Source organism: Heterocephalus glaber, unplaced genomic scaffold, assembly GCF_053883595.1.
Source record: "Heterocephalus glaber isolate CG9 unplaced genomic scaffold, H.glaber_assembly_v1.0 deba00001781, whole genome shotgun sequence".
Taxonomy (NCBI): Eukaryota; Metazoa; Chordata; class Mammalia; order Rodentia; family Bathyergidae; genus Heterocephalus; species Heterocephalus glaber.
This window is the reverse complement of record NW_028258467.1, coordinates 7,562,472-7,575,655: the sequence shown is the minus strand read 5'-3', so window position 1 is coordinate 7,575,655 and position 13,184 is coordinate 7,562,472. Positions and strand designations below refer to the sequence as shown.

Genomic DNA, 13,184 nt, shown 5'->3' with positions numbered 1-13,184 from the left:
ATGGTGCATGTGCACTGATACTCCCTCACCATTTTCCCTAAAGGGTTGTGACATTCCTGACTAGCCGATTGTCAGCAGGAAGCCAAAGCATTAGAGAGAGTGTGTAGAGAGAAATTAGGTCTGGAACCGTGGGTGGACAGCTTGCAGCAGAGGAGGGCTGCAGTAAGACTTGCCTCATTAGCCTGAGGTTAGACTGTTCAGAAAGTCATCAAGAAGCGCAGAATTACTGACTCTACAATTGCACTTGACTCTGTGAGGGTCTTACCTCCAAGCAAGCAAGATTTGTTTATAAATGTGGAAAATAGGATGTTAGTTAGAGCACCTTGCATTTGCCTTTTGGCCCTTTCAGTGCTAGGATGGGTATTTCAGGTGGATCTCTGTCTAGTATTCTGGAAAGAAATGTAGGTTTGCTGACTAAAATCCGTAAGTATGTGACCAAAGCTAATGTCTCACTCAAATCCCCCAAGGAATTCTCAACAGAACCTCAATCTTATGGTCAGAGTGTTATAATTATACATCATACTATTTACCAGCTTAGTCTATTTGGGTACTAGAACAAAATACAATAGACTAGTTGGCTTGTTCACAATAAAAAATTTTTTCTCACTGTTCTGGAGGCTAGGAATTCAAGTTCAAGGTGCTAGCAGACATGGTGCCTGATGCAGGCCATATCCTCACAGACAACCTGACAGCTTTTGTATTCCTCTTCACATGTAGAAGGGTCTCCTGATGCACCATTTTAAGGGCATTGATGCTATTCATGAAGGCTCTGTCCCAAGACTTCATCACCTCCCTAAGATTCCCACCTCCTAATACAACCACCTTTGGGATTAGGATTGCAATATGCAAACTTCAAGGGGAAATAAATGTTCTGATGATAGCAATTATCATGTTAACTTTATTCTAAGGAAGACTTTCATTATATTCTATAATTAATGAAGGATTGGAGGGATGAATGAATGTCATCATAGCCCGTTTTAATTTTAGGGTTAATTTTTGATGTATGTATTCCATATGATGCATAAAGATCTCATTTTATTGTTGCACTTCCAATGATTTATGGTACTTTTACGTACCTTGACAAACTGATGCTTGATTATTTTCATTAAGAGTAAAATCATAAAAGAACACACAGGTTATTTCAATAGTACCGATAAATATTTTAAGTTTTAAATTGATTGGTAGAGTCATAGATTTTTCTTTTAGTATGTGTCCCAGTATTCATTATTTGTTACAGATATTCTTTTGTTTATACCATACATCATTTTAAAAGGAAAAAATAAGCTTATCGTATGTTAAAACAAAGATGTATAACAATGCCACGTGAAGCCTATGAAATCTAGAGACTGAAATAAAAGGAAAATGCTGAGAATATCTATTAAGAATAGTGCTATGGCTTTGGCTGTTCATATGGGATTGAGATAGCAATGCGCTTTCTAAATCTAAATGTTTCAACTATTTAATTTTCTCTTCTATAGTTTGTATATTACAAGAAGACCCGCATGCTTTCTAATATCCCTGTGAACATCAGCTTAATTAAAAAAGGGGGAATTTGCAAAAACACAGGCTATGTGTCTCAGAGCTAATTGAAACAGCTACAAAGGCCTCAAAAAGACAAGTTCAATATTGTGGAAATACCAGCAGGGCTGGCATTTCAGTGTTCTCAGCTACCCTCCTTGTCTGTCTGATTAAAATTTCACTTGGCCTTTCTGTCCATAATAAAAGAAACCTATTTGTGCCCAGAGCTGTTCAGCAGACAGCAGACGCATGTTAAATTTCAGCACAGTTATTGAGTCTGTTGATGGTTCTCCTGCTACACTGCGGAGAACGCCACTTGAGCCTCTGCAGGGTGGAGTCAATGGGGTTAATGATGATGTGGGCAGCAGTCTTTTCCAGACTGAGGCAACGATGTTGGAAATGATGAATACACCCCTCCTCTTTTCTCTTCTTAAAAAACACTGGGTGCAATGTCTCGCATGGCACTCAACAATGAATCCTTTTATGAGCAGGTGGGATTCCAGTGCAACTGTTATTCTGAGTTTGCTTGGGGCACCTAGGAAGATTGAGAGTAGAGTTCCCAATACATCTTTTTGATGTGTGCAACTCTGAGTGAGAGTACTGGAAGGTACAGAGCCAATGTGTTACCATCACTTCTGCTCCTCCTGCCAATAACAGAGCTGTCATAATGACTATTATTTTATGTATTAATGAACATTTATATATAGCTAATATTTACGGAATTCATACAATGCCTAGGTTCAGCTGTGTTATTTAATTAAGTCTATTCTTATTCTCAGTTCTCAATGAGACAATGAGGCTTAGAGAGACTGAATACTTGAACAAGATCATGCAAGTCATCCCCACTACAGCTGAGGCCCAGGCTATGTCTGAGTCCATGAATACCATGTGTATTGTTCTGTTTCCTAATGAACTAGCACCACAGAAGTTGTGGTTATGTGGTTAGATATCACTGACATGCACTCATGTCCAGTCCTCCTTGCATTGCTGGCCATTTAAAAGGCTCTTTGAGGTTCACTGAGTCTGAGAGATCAGTTCCACTGGTGGACATAAGAGGCAGTTACTTCTATCACAGAAAGCCCAAGTGGAGCCCCTGACTCAGTTTTCCCTGCAGATCCAGCCTTGGTGGTATAGCTACAAAACCAAAGCAGCCTGGATTATGGGCTTCTTCGAGGAAGAGACTTGTAGCACATTCGTGTGAGGGATGGATACACTCTGCAGCAGCCAAAACACTGAGGTCTACAGGATGTATGTTACCCAGAGCTGCCTAATATGATTTTACAGTTATTTAAACTCAGAAAACCAACTTTTCTGAAGAACTTAAAATTGAACTGTTCACAAACTAGAGAATTCAAATCTCAGCACTGCTATGGCTGATGCTAATCAATATATATCATTTATAACTCATTCTTACATTGTCCTAGGCTTACTCCACAAAGAGTGAAAGTAGATGTGTTCATCTCTACACAGCTATATGGGCCACCTATCCAGCCAGCCAGCCATCTTTCTATCCTCTATTTTTTTTATTATTAGTGTATGTTTGTGATATATAATAGTTAACAGTTGTTTTGGGAAAAATGTACATGCATATAGCATATCTTTATCCTTTTGTCATGGAGGGTAAAGCAAGTCAGCCTTTCTTCTTGGCCAAGGATGCTCAACAGTGAAGGCATGAGACAGACATAACCCGTGCATTCCACATGCTCTCAATCTTAGCATAGGCAGTGTCCTACGGCGGTAAGTGCTCTGTATAATGAAATCATGCATGACTTTTTACATGTGCTTTCTAAATTTGTAATTTCTAAATGCTCTCCAATGAACCGGATTCTATTTTAAATACAAAAGCAAACACAGAGAACTGCATTATAGCAGCAAAACAGCTATCGCAGTTTATAGAAGATGAATTAGGGACACAAACAGAGAAACTACCCATGGCATTGTGAAAGGGGCTAAGCAAGTCCAGACAGGCTTCATGGAAGAGACATTAGGGATGCCTAGAGTTAAAAGATGATCTGATTTTTCTAAGCACCAAAGGTTCCTATTTTAAGGTGCCATTCTGGTCTCATCCTAAGGCTAACTCACACAGAAGGAAGGTTTGAAGTGATACAAAAATCAAGACATCTCTGCAGAGTCAAGACGAATCCCCAAACAAATTAGAGGTTTGTTGGAAGATGCGACAAAACAAGGTAAAAACCCTATGGGGCTTCTGATTTCCTCTGTTACTGTGTGTTTTAGTACCCAACTTCAAAGCCTGACTTTTTTCTATAGTTTAATTCCACTGCAGAGCCGAAAACCCTTAACTATCCTATTGTTTGTAAAACAGATTCTAAGGAGCCCCAGTGGGAAGCTAGAACTGTTGAACAAATTCTTTTTTTCCCTCAAAAATAATGAGAAAAAATGCCTAACATACTCAGTAATGTATGAACTAGTTCAGCCATTAAATATCATGAATCATAGAAAAAGAATCCGTGGTTATCTCACATGCCTGTGGAGGACGGTGTGTGGCAGGGCTGGGCAGCATGCTTGCCAATAGGTTTCTTTATCCTCTGGGGATAGGTTCCCCAGGTTCTTTTGGAGTTAGGTACAGCCAGGCGATTTTCTGGACCTTGGAATGGCAGTGGAGGGGCTCCTCCATATCACATAGGTCTTGTCCCAGGTGACTCTACCTGTTCCTGGTAACCATCAAAGCAGAGCCACAGACAGAAGTCAGACAACAAAGGCCACCAAGGGACAGGATAAACAAAACTCATGGATCCTTAGGCTGTTAGTCTGGAAAAGCATAATTTGTGTGTACTTCTGAGATAGTCATGACTTTAAAACTGCTTTTGCTAAACACACACACACACACACACACACACACACACACAAAACACCAAAAAACACTAACTCTTCACTTAGGCCTACAGATGTCCAAGAGGTACCTAAAAGCAGAATAAAATTGGACCTTCACTTTTGTACTCTTCTATATGACTTTAAAACTTTGAGTCAGATCTTAGCTCAGATTTGTATACAGGCAGGTTCAAGATTTATGGCGTATCTGCTCCTGAAGATTGTGTCACTTTAAATAATGCAAGCCCTACCTCTTTTCCTGTCCTGATTATGCAGAATAAAATACTGAAGAGTCCCTGCCTACATCAAGGCTATCTTTGGACTTTGAAGCATACAAAAGTACAGAGCAAGATCCCTTGCAGTAGCCTGTATTTGCGGAGTTAGTCACCAGTCCTTTTTGGTGGGGCCAACTTTACATGATGAGTTGGTCATATGGAAGTAATTGATCTAACAGAACATTGATTTCCACATGGACCAAGTCACCATCATGAGAAGAAACCCTGGGTGTGTGACTCTGGGATTCGAGGTGTCTTGAATCACATGCAACTGAGTCTTGCTAACAGTTGCAGGGCAAAGGAAGAGGATTTCTGACCTTAGATTGTTTATTTTTTGAAATTTTCTAGCTTTTTATTAGTACATTTGCAGTACACAATGTTTACCATTCTTGTGTGATGTTGGGACTTGTATAAAACACATCTTAATTCCCTTTCTTCATCTCATTTCCCTCCCTTCTTTCCCCCTCCCTTTATCACTCGATTCCCTCCTCCCTTTAGACGATCTATCTCCTTATTTCCTAGTGTCTATTGTTATTTTGCTCTTCATTTACAATTTGGGTTTCTTCTATAAGAGAAACTGTGATATTTAATCATTTTTGTCTGATTTATTTCACTTAACATTATGGTCTCAGGGTGCATCCATTTTCTTACAAATGACCCAAGTTTATCTTTATGAAGAGTAATACTCCATTACACACATTTTCTTTACCCATTCATCTGTTGATGGATACATAGGCTACTACAAAAATTTAGCTTTATGAATTGTGCAGGTATAAACATGGGTATGCACGTATCACTGTGCTATGATATCTTTCTCTTTCTGGGGAAGATATTTAGAAGGGGAATATCTGAGTTAAATAGAATGTCTAGTTTTAGTTTTTTAAGGAATCTCTATACTGCTTTTCCATAGTTGTAGTTGTTTACATTCCCAATAACAATGTAGAAGAGTTCTTTTTCCCTCAGTCTTGTCATCGTATATTGCTATTTGGTTTCTTGAAGATACCCATTCGTTTTGGAGTAAGATGGAATCTTAGTGTTGTCTTAAATTGCATTTCTCTAATGGCCAGTGGTGTTGAACATTTCTCCATGTATTTATGTGTCATTTGTACTTCTTCTGTGAAATGTCTAATTCATTTCATTTGTCTAATTTTTTGACTGGATCATTTATTTTACCACAATATTATCGTGAATTTTAACAATGAAGGACAATATTATGTCCCCCTTGTTTTGCAATCCCAAACATACACAATCTCCAAGTTTCAACAAACATTCTTTTAAGAACAAATTACCTCCTAGTGTTTTTCACATTCATGAATTCATTCACTCAACAGAGAGCTCCTAACTAGTTTGCTCAAAGCAGGCAATGCCCTGGGGTTACTTTTACTCTTCTCTCCTACAAATATTTTCTCACATCAGCCCAAGTGAGCTTATCAAAATATTTAGTAGGTCTCACAAGCCTAACCCTTTGAATTCTTCCAGTGGCTTCCCAAGGTGCTTATAATATTTCCCAAACTCCCTGAGCTCCAAGGCTGACTTCTCCAATCCCTATGTGCATCACTTTCTCCTCACTCAAATGAGATTCCGACATAACCATCTGTAGGGTCATTGAATTTTCCAAGTTTCTTTCATCCTCCAGCTGTCTCTACTCTCTTAACCACCTCTTCCCTTTTATTTCTACTTATTTTTACATACCCATCCTTTTCTATGCTGATCCTGCCCAGATGTCTTCCTTGAACCTTCCATCCAAAATTAGATCCTCCTATTATAATATTTCCAGGTGCTTTTTTTGAGGTGCTTTTTTTTTCAACATGCTGACAGCAATGTCTGTAAACAATAAATATATACTAAGCACTCATTTTTATTCTGGGAGTTTATGGAGAAACACGAGGAAGACAAAAATCCCTGCCTCAGTGACATGTGACTTCTAGACAGAGAGACAGGCAACATATGTGTAAATGAACAAGATATTGAAAGATTTATAAGTACAACAGAGAAAGTAATCAGGGTAATTGGTAGGGAATAATGGAGCAGAGGGCTATTCTAGACTGTGTATCAAGGCAAGACTCTTTGAGAAGGCAGCAATTAAAATTAGTCTTAAAGAATGAATAGGAAACAGCTGTATCAGACAGCTTTCTGTCACTAGGACAAAATGTCTGACATACGTAATTTAAAGAAGAAAGTGTTAATTTGGCTCATGGTTTCTGACGGTTTGGTGCAAGATCAGCTGACTCCAAGGCAGAAATATCATTGCAGAAGGGTATGGTGGAGGAAAGCTGCTCACCTCATGGCAGCCAGGAAACAGAGACAGCAAGAGCATCACAGAGAGGAAAAAGCTGGGAACAGAATATATCGTTTAAAGGTACAAATGACCTGCTTCCTTCAACTGGGCCCCTCTTCTAATATTTCATTCAGCTGAACTCATCAATGTGTTCATTCATTAATGAGGTTAGCACCCTTATGATCCAGTCATGTCTCTAGTCCTCACCTCTAAACATTCTTGCATTAGAAATCAAACTCTTAACACATGAGTCTTTGGAGGATACTTCATATTTAAATCATAGCAACAGCCGTAGGAAAAGGCTTCCAGAAGGCCCAGGCGAGTGCGATGGTCTTGAAGTCAAAGAGGTCCGGAAATATTTAAATAAGAGAAGAGGTCAGGATAGCTGGGCCATGGCTGCTTAAGGAATTAGCAGTAATCAATTGACTTGGAACCTAACAGGAATCACAGGGGCATATGCATAACTCTGCATTTCTGTCTCACCAGAAGAATGAAAACCCCAGGAATGCAGGGATACTAATTTGCTTGTCAGTCCAGAGTCAGTGTCTGGCACAGGCTTTGACATCTAGTGGGGCCTCCATTAAATGAATAAATGAAAGAATACAGGAGCTTGGCTGCTCACTCATAAGTGAACTGTGGCTGCTCAATACAGATCAGGACAGTTACAGAAAGGTGCAATGACAGAAAAGGGCAAATGGAGAAATTTATTTTAGTAAAGTAATTACTTATTTGTGCTTAGATGGCAGCAAGGGAGGAGGAAGAAACAAAGAAGTAAATGACTCAGAAACCTTCAGGTTCTGTCTGCCTTTGCTGTAAGTATCCCAACCTTTGAGACTCAAGACACTTACACTGAGCACAAGGCACACAATTAGGCAGCATCTCAAGTTGATACCCAATGGGCCTTGCATTTCATTCCAGCCAACCACTGCTGGGTTTTGGCACCATTTTCATTGCAAATATGAGTAATGGAGACCCCTTAGTCACTATTAAGTAGCAATCTGGGGAAATCATCCACTTCCAATAATCCATTTCTCCAATTTAGAGCACTCTGAAACCACGTAATGAATAACACTGTCGCCAACTCTCCAGTAATGACATATGACGTACGTCTGCAATTGCTCTTTTCAAGATAAATCCCACTGTGTTGTTCCCCTCAGAAACTCCTGCTTATTTATTCACTTGGGCTCCTAACACTCTACAGTAGATTCATTTCTGGAGATGAATTAAGGAACAAAGTTGAATCCCTGGCTTTGAAATGTCAGGAAAAAGTTTCATCCTCACATAATAAATGGCATTAAGTTTTGTCTACAAATGGTTAACATGCAATTATATTTTTAAGTGCAGGCTGTCAATTAATTTGAAAGTGCCTTATTTAATTAGTGGTACCATTCAGTATATTCCCATTAACAACATCTTCCTGGTTTTACAACAGCAATTTTATTCCATCTCCTTAGAGAGAACTTTTTGGCTCTCTTTTAAAAGTAAGACTTTGCTTTTCCTGTTCTTTTCACTGCATAAATAATACTCCCTCTGCATTCACAGGTGTGGGTGATTATTAGAATCTCTCAAGGGCTGGGTCTTGGTCTTCCCACCATTTTTTCCTCCCAGACAGGTGGAAATGGAATGAATCATCAGTCAGAGAACCAGTTCTTCTCAAATGCAAAATAACTGAGGAGGTAAGGCTATGAATAATGGAATTAGGTTGCAAGTTATCACCTTTGTACTAGAAAATGCTTAACATTCTTCTGTTTAAGGACATTCCAACTCTTCTGACTCTTGGTGGAAAATAATTTCCTCGAGTTACTCAAGTAATTATATTCAACAGGTGCTCAATTCTAGGTGTAATGATCACAGGGGAAATCCCTTGTATTTGAGAAGGGAAATATATTAGGCTGAGTAGCTAATATGTAATGGCCATTTGGTCACAGGATTTACATAGGTATCATGTAGTTACAAATGTTTCAGGTTATTTCTAGTTTATGCTTAGATGACAGAACTGAAATATGTAAATTCAGTAAGATCTGGAGAGCACCTATCACCCAGCAAGACACTGGGAGAAACAATCAGTTCATAGAGGAAATTTCTGTACTTCTACACCTTCAAACGCAACCCTGGAGAAAGCTAGTTAAAATTAGACCAAGTAGAGCTAAGGTTTATGGTCCGACTACACTCATCTTCTCTCATCCTTCATCCTTAATTGTGGTAAGAAAATGAAAAAAACTTCATGCAAACAAAATACACCTCAATGAAAATTGAGTGTCACTGATCCGCCTAGCTCTTCCTTAGATAGTTTCAGATAAATTTAATATGGAAGACAAAAATAAAGTGAATTGGGGAAGACTTACATGTAAATCAAAAAGTTACATGGTGCCCATAGTTGGAGAATATCTTAGGCACTACAATTGAATAGAAAATTCATGGATTCACCAGACTCACAACCTAAATAGTTGTATCTGTTTGCTAAAATGTCAGCCCAGCTATGCTGAAGGCTATTTTGAGTGATCTGGGCGAACTGAAGTCATAGCAATTTTTCCCTGAAAACTCTCTCTGCCCCTTATCATTACAACAGAGGACCTCAGCCTACAAAATTATCTGACTGACTAGGAAGGGCAGGAGCCAGCATATAGAGCGTTGTCTCAACCTTAGCAGTGACATTTTGGATCAGTAAAGTCATTTATTACACCTTGTTCTATTCAGTACGTTTAACAGCATTCCACCCAGGACATGATGTTAATATCCTCCCCACCCTATAATATGACAAACTGGAATGCCGACAGCCATTGTTAAATGTCCCCTGCAGGAACAAGACAGTATTAGTTGGGAACCAGTGGCATAGAAGATGGCTTTATGTTACTTAACTTTCTAAGTTCTTTCTCCTAGTATACACGGCAGTTTTCTTCATGGATCTATTACTACTTCTTTGTTATGTGTTAAAATTCAAATATAAACAGAAAAACAGTGAAAAATTTCCCTCATCAACTTTAACTCCAGAAAGTAAAGAAGAAAACATATTTATATTATTTCATGTGTACGCAAATATTGACTTTAATTTAACAAATAGTACCTAAAACCTCTCCATCTACTATCCATAAAATAACTGTTCTTTTTAATGGTTGAACAGTACTTCACTATATGGATAGATAAAAATATACTGAATCATCCTATTGGTAGCCTTTAAAATTCATTCTATGAATATTTACATATGTCTGTACAGTGACTGTACATTTTACATATTCTTGCTCCCTTACATACATATTTATGTACATAAAATTCCTAAAAGTAGAACCTCTCTCATTCTCCCAGCATTTATATTTTTCTGACTGCATTTAATTAACTTTTTAAAAAATGGTTTCTCTATATGGGTCAGATGGCACATCTTGCATTTCTTTGGTTTTGTGAGACTATCAAGTCCACTTTCCATTTATTAAGCAATTACCTATAGGGACACAACTAGGAGCAGGGGATGGTGAGAGGATCCTATCAGTGAGGTGGTAACCTTCCTCCTTAAGCCAAATCACATCCAGGCTCCTGTCCCTTGCCACAATCACCTTCTCATTTTCTCCACTGGTTCTATAGAACTGCATGACTTAGAGCCTATACTTGTTTTTTCAAGGATCTACTGTGCGCTGGTATCAAGCTCTGCACTGGGAGTAGGGAGAATAGAAAGCAAAAAGCAGACACAGGATCCCATGTGATTGAAAACTACACCAAACGTTTAAATTTTAAAAATTGTAGTAAAAGATACATTGTCATTAATCTTCTTCAAGATAATTCCCTTTTCTTTGAATACATTTATCCCGTTGTTCTTGCTACTTTCTGAGACAGTTTCTCAAGTCCTCCTTTCTCAGTGTGGTTAGTTGTGTTGTCATGGCTACTTCTGTGTCCTGAATCAATTCAAAATGTTAACTTCTCATGATCACTTTGACTTTGAAGAGCCAGAAGTTGCACAGTGTCAGATCTGTGAATAAAGTGGCTGAGGATACAATACAATATTATTACAAGCCTGCCTCTCTGTCGGATAGCACTTGACAACAACATTCCTATTTTTTTTTAATCACACCCAGTAAAGACATTCATGAAAGAGGACTTCCAGAACTGCTTCAGGAAGTGGCTTGAATGATGGGATAACAGTGTTCAGAGTGAGGGGTACTAGTGTAAGAGAAATTTGTGGCAATGTGTCATTTACTGTAATCAATTTTTAAAATTTAAACATTCACTGTATACTTTGATCACCCTTTGTAGTGTAGTGGTCAGGAGGCATTAATCAGGAGTGCTTACAGATGTAAGGACAATTATATCTGAAATTCATGCCTTACAGGAGAGCAGGCCAGGGTTCTAGGAAGGAAGAAGCAGCCTGACAATTTCATAGCTACCATTCCTAAAGAAGAGGAAGTTTGGAAGATTAACCATGTGAAGTAAGGCAGGTGGCAGCAGGTCCAGTGGGGATCAGTCCATGCAAATATATGCTGGTGGGAGAGAACATGACCCCATGGAGATCAGAAGAGAGCTGGGTGAGTGGAGCACAGGAAAGGAGGTGGTTGGCCGGACAAGCAGTGTAGGTCAGGGCTGGCAGCTGGCAGCTCTAAGTTTTGCATGTGGAGATGGATTTGGGCTTTATTTAAAAATCACTGGCAAGCACAGGAGTGACATGATCACTTCAGGCTTTGAAAAGATCACCCTGCTGAAGTGTGACGAATAACACAGTGGAAGTTACCAGCTGTCATCAGACTGAGGTTCCATCGAGTGAGCAAAGGCCTCCTCCCCCCATAAGCACTTCTCTTCCAGTGATAATCCTGAGTTTGATAAAGTGCAGGACATTTTTTCCATTTCTTCTTTAATGAATTTACTTTCTTCATCTGTGACCACTTGCTTCTGGCCTGCTTTCGAGGTAAACACTCTTGGCCTTTTGAGATTATACCAAGGACAGCTTTTAGAGAAAATGGGATTAAAGTAGAAGCCATTTTTTAAAAAATTAACCTCCAACCAAGGAATTGATTAATTTTAAAAAATGTAAAAAGAAGAATACTTTTCAGAAGAGTACTATATCTTCTAATAACTGATGTTAAATTTGAGGTAACTAAGAGACTTAATATGCATGTACATAGAAACTTTCACATTTATCTACTAAGCTCTGCCCCCAAATGCTTTCTCCCCAACTAAAAAACTTACTTTATAGCACGGCTAATCTATTGCAGAGCAATCATATTTTAACCTTATCGAATATCCCCACATATTTCTTCTACCCGCTCAAAAATGGAACATCAGAGATTTAGATTTTATTTAGAAAATTCCTTATTCATCATACGGAAACACATTCAATTGCATTTGAGGAATTCAATTTAAACCTAATTTATCTTACATTAATGTTTAAATTCATGAGATTCCACATCAAGTCATTCTTGTACTGTAATAAATTCGGAGTTGATATGATAATTCTTAAAACAGAAATGAGTGCAAGAAAAATAAATCGCATGGTGAAGAGAGACTAGTAAAGAGAGGAGCAGAGAGGAAGTTGGTAAAACATCACCAGGATTGCTGCTTTTGGAGCACTGATCATATATTACGCACTATTTTGGTTCCTTCTCACACCTCTGAATCTCCTGACAACTCAATTATCATTGGGTAATAATAATAATACAGGTTAAGAATCCCTTATCTGAAATGCTTAGGACCGGAGGTATTTCAGATCTTAGATTTGTTTTCACATTTTTGAATATCTGCATATAGAAGGAGATATAGTTGGGGATGAGATCCAAATCCCAACCCAAAATTCATGTATGTGTATGTTTCACCTAAATCTTATACATATGGCCTGAAGATAATTTTATACAGTATTTTTAAGTCACCTACATTTTGACTGTCTCATGAAGTCAACTATGGAATTTCCCACCTGTGATATCCATATCATGTAATGGTTTGAATATTGAGTATTTCCCAAAGACTTTCATTTTGAGGTCTTGATATCCAATACAGCAATGTTCAGAAGTAAACGGAGAAGTAAATGGATCATGAGATCACTAAGCTCATTGATAGATTAATCCATGGATGAGTTCATAGTTGAATGGGACATTAGAAGGTGGGGCCCCACTGGAGGAAGTAGACCATTGGTAGTATGCCTTTGAAGAGTATATCTTCTTCACACCCCTGTTCTCTCTCTGACTCCCTCACCCACTCTGCTCCCTGGCTGCCATGAGATGAGCAACTTTCTTCCTCCATGTCCTTCTGCCATCATTTCTCTGCCTAAAAGCAATGGAGCTAACCAACTATACACTGAAATCTGTGAA

General features: G+C 38.6%; 1 protein-coding gene and 1 long non-coding RNA gene across 25 annotated transcripts in view; one reads left to right on the top strand and one right to left on the bottom strand.

Moving 5' to 3' along the window:
- The window catches only part of LOC110345754 (uncharacterized), a 40,455-nt gene extending 32,672 nt beyond the window's left edge, over window positions 1–7,783 (top strand). The window contains exons 3-4 of the long non-coding RNA XR_015447908.1: window positions 3,591–3,704; window positions 7,640–7,783. This is a non-coding gene — a long non-coding RNA (uncharacterized LOC110345754). The remainder of the gene's footprint in view (window positions 1–3,590; window positions 3,705–7,639) is intronic.
- The window catches only part of Rbfox1 (RNA binding fox-1 homolog 1), a 1,452,839-nt gene that overhangs the window by 724,497 nt on the left and 715,158 nt on the right, over window positions 1–13,184 (bottom strand). The window lies entirely within an intron of this gene.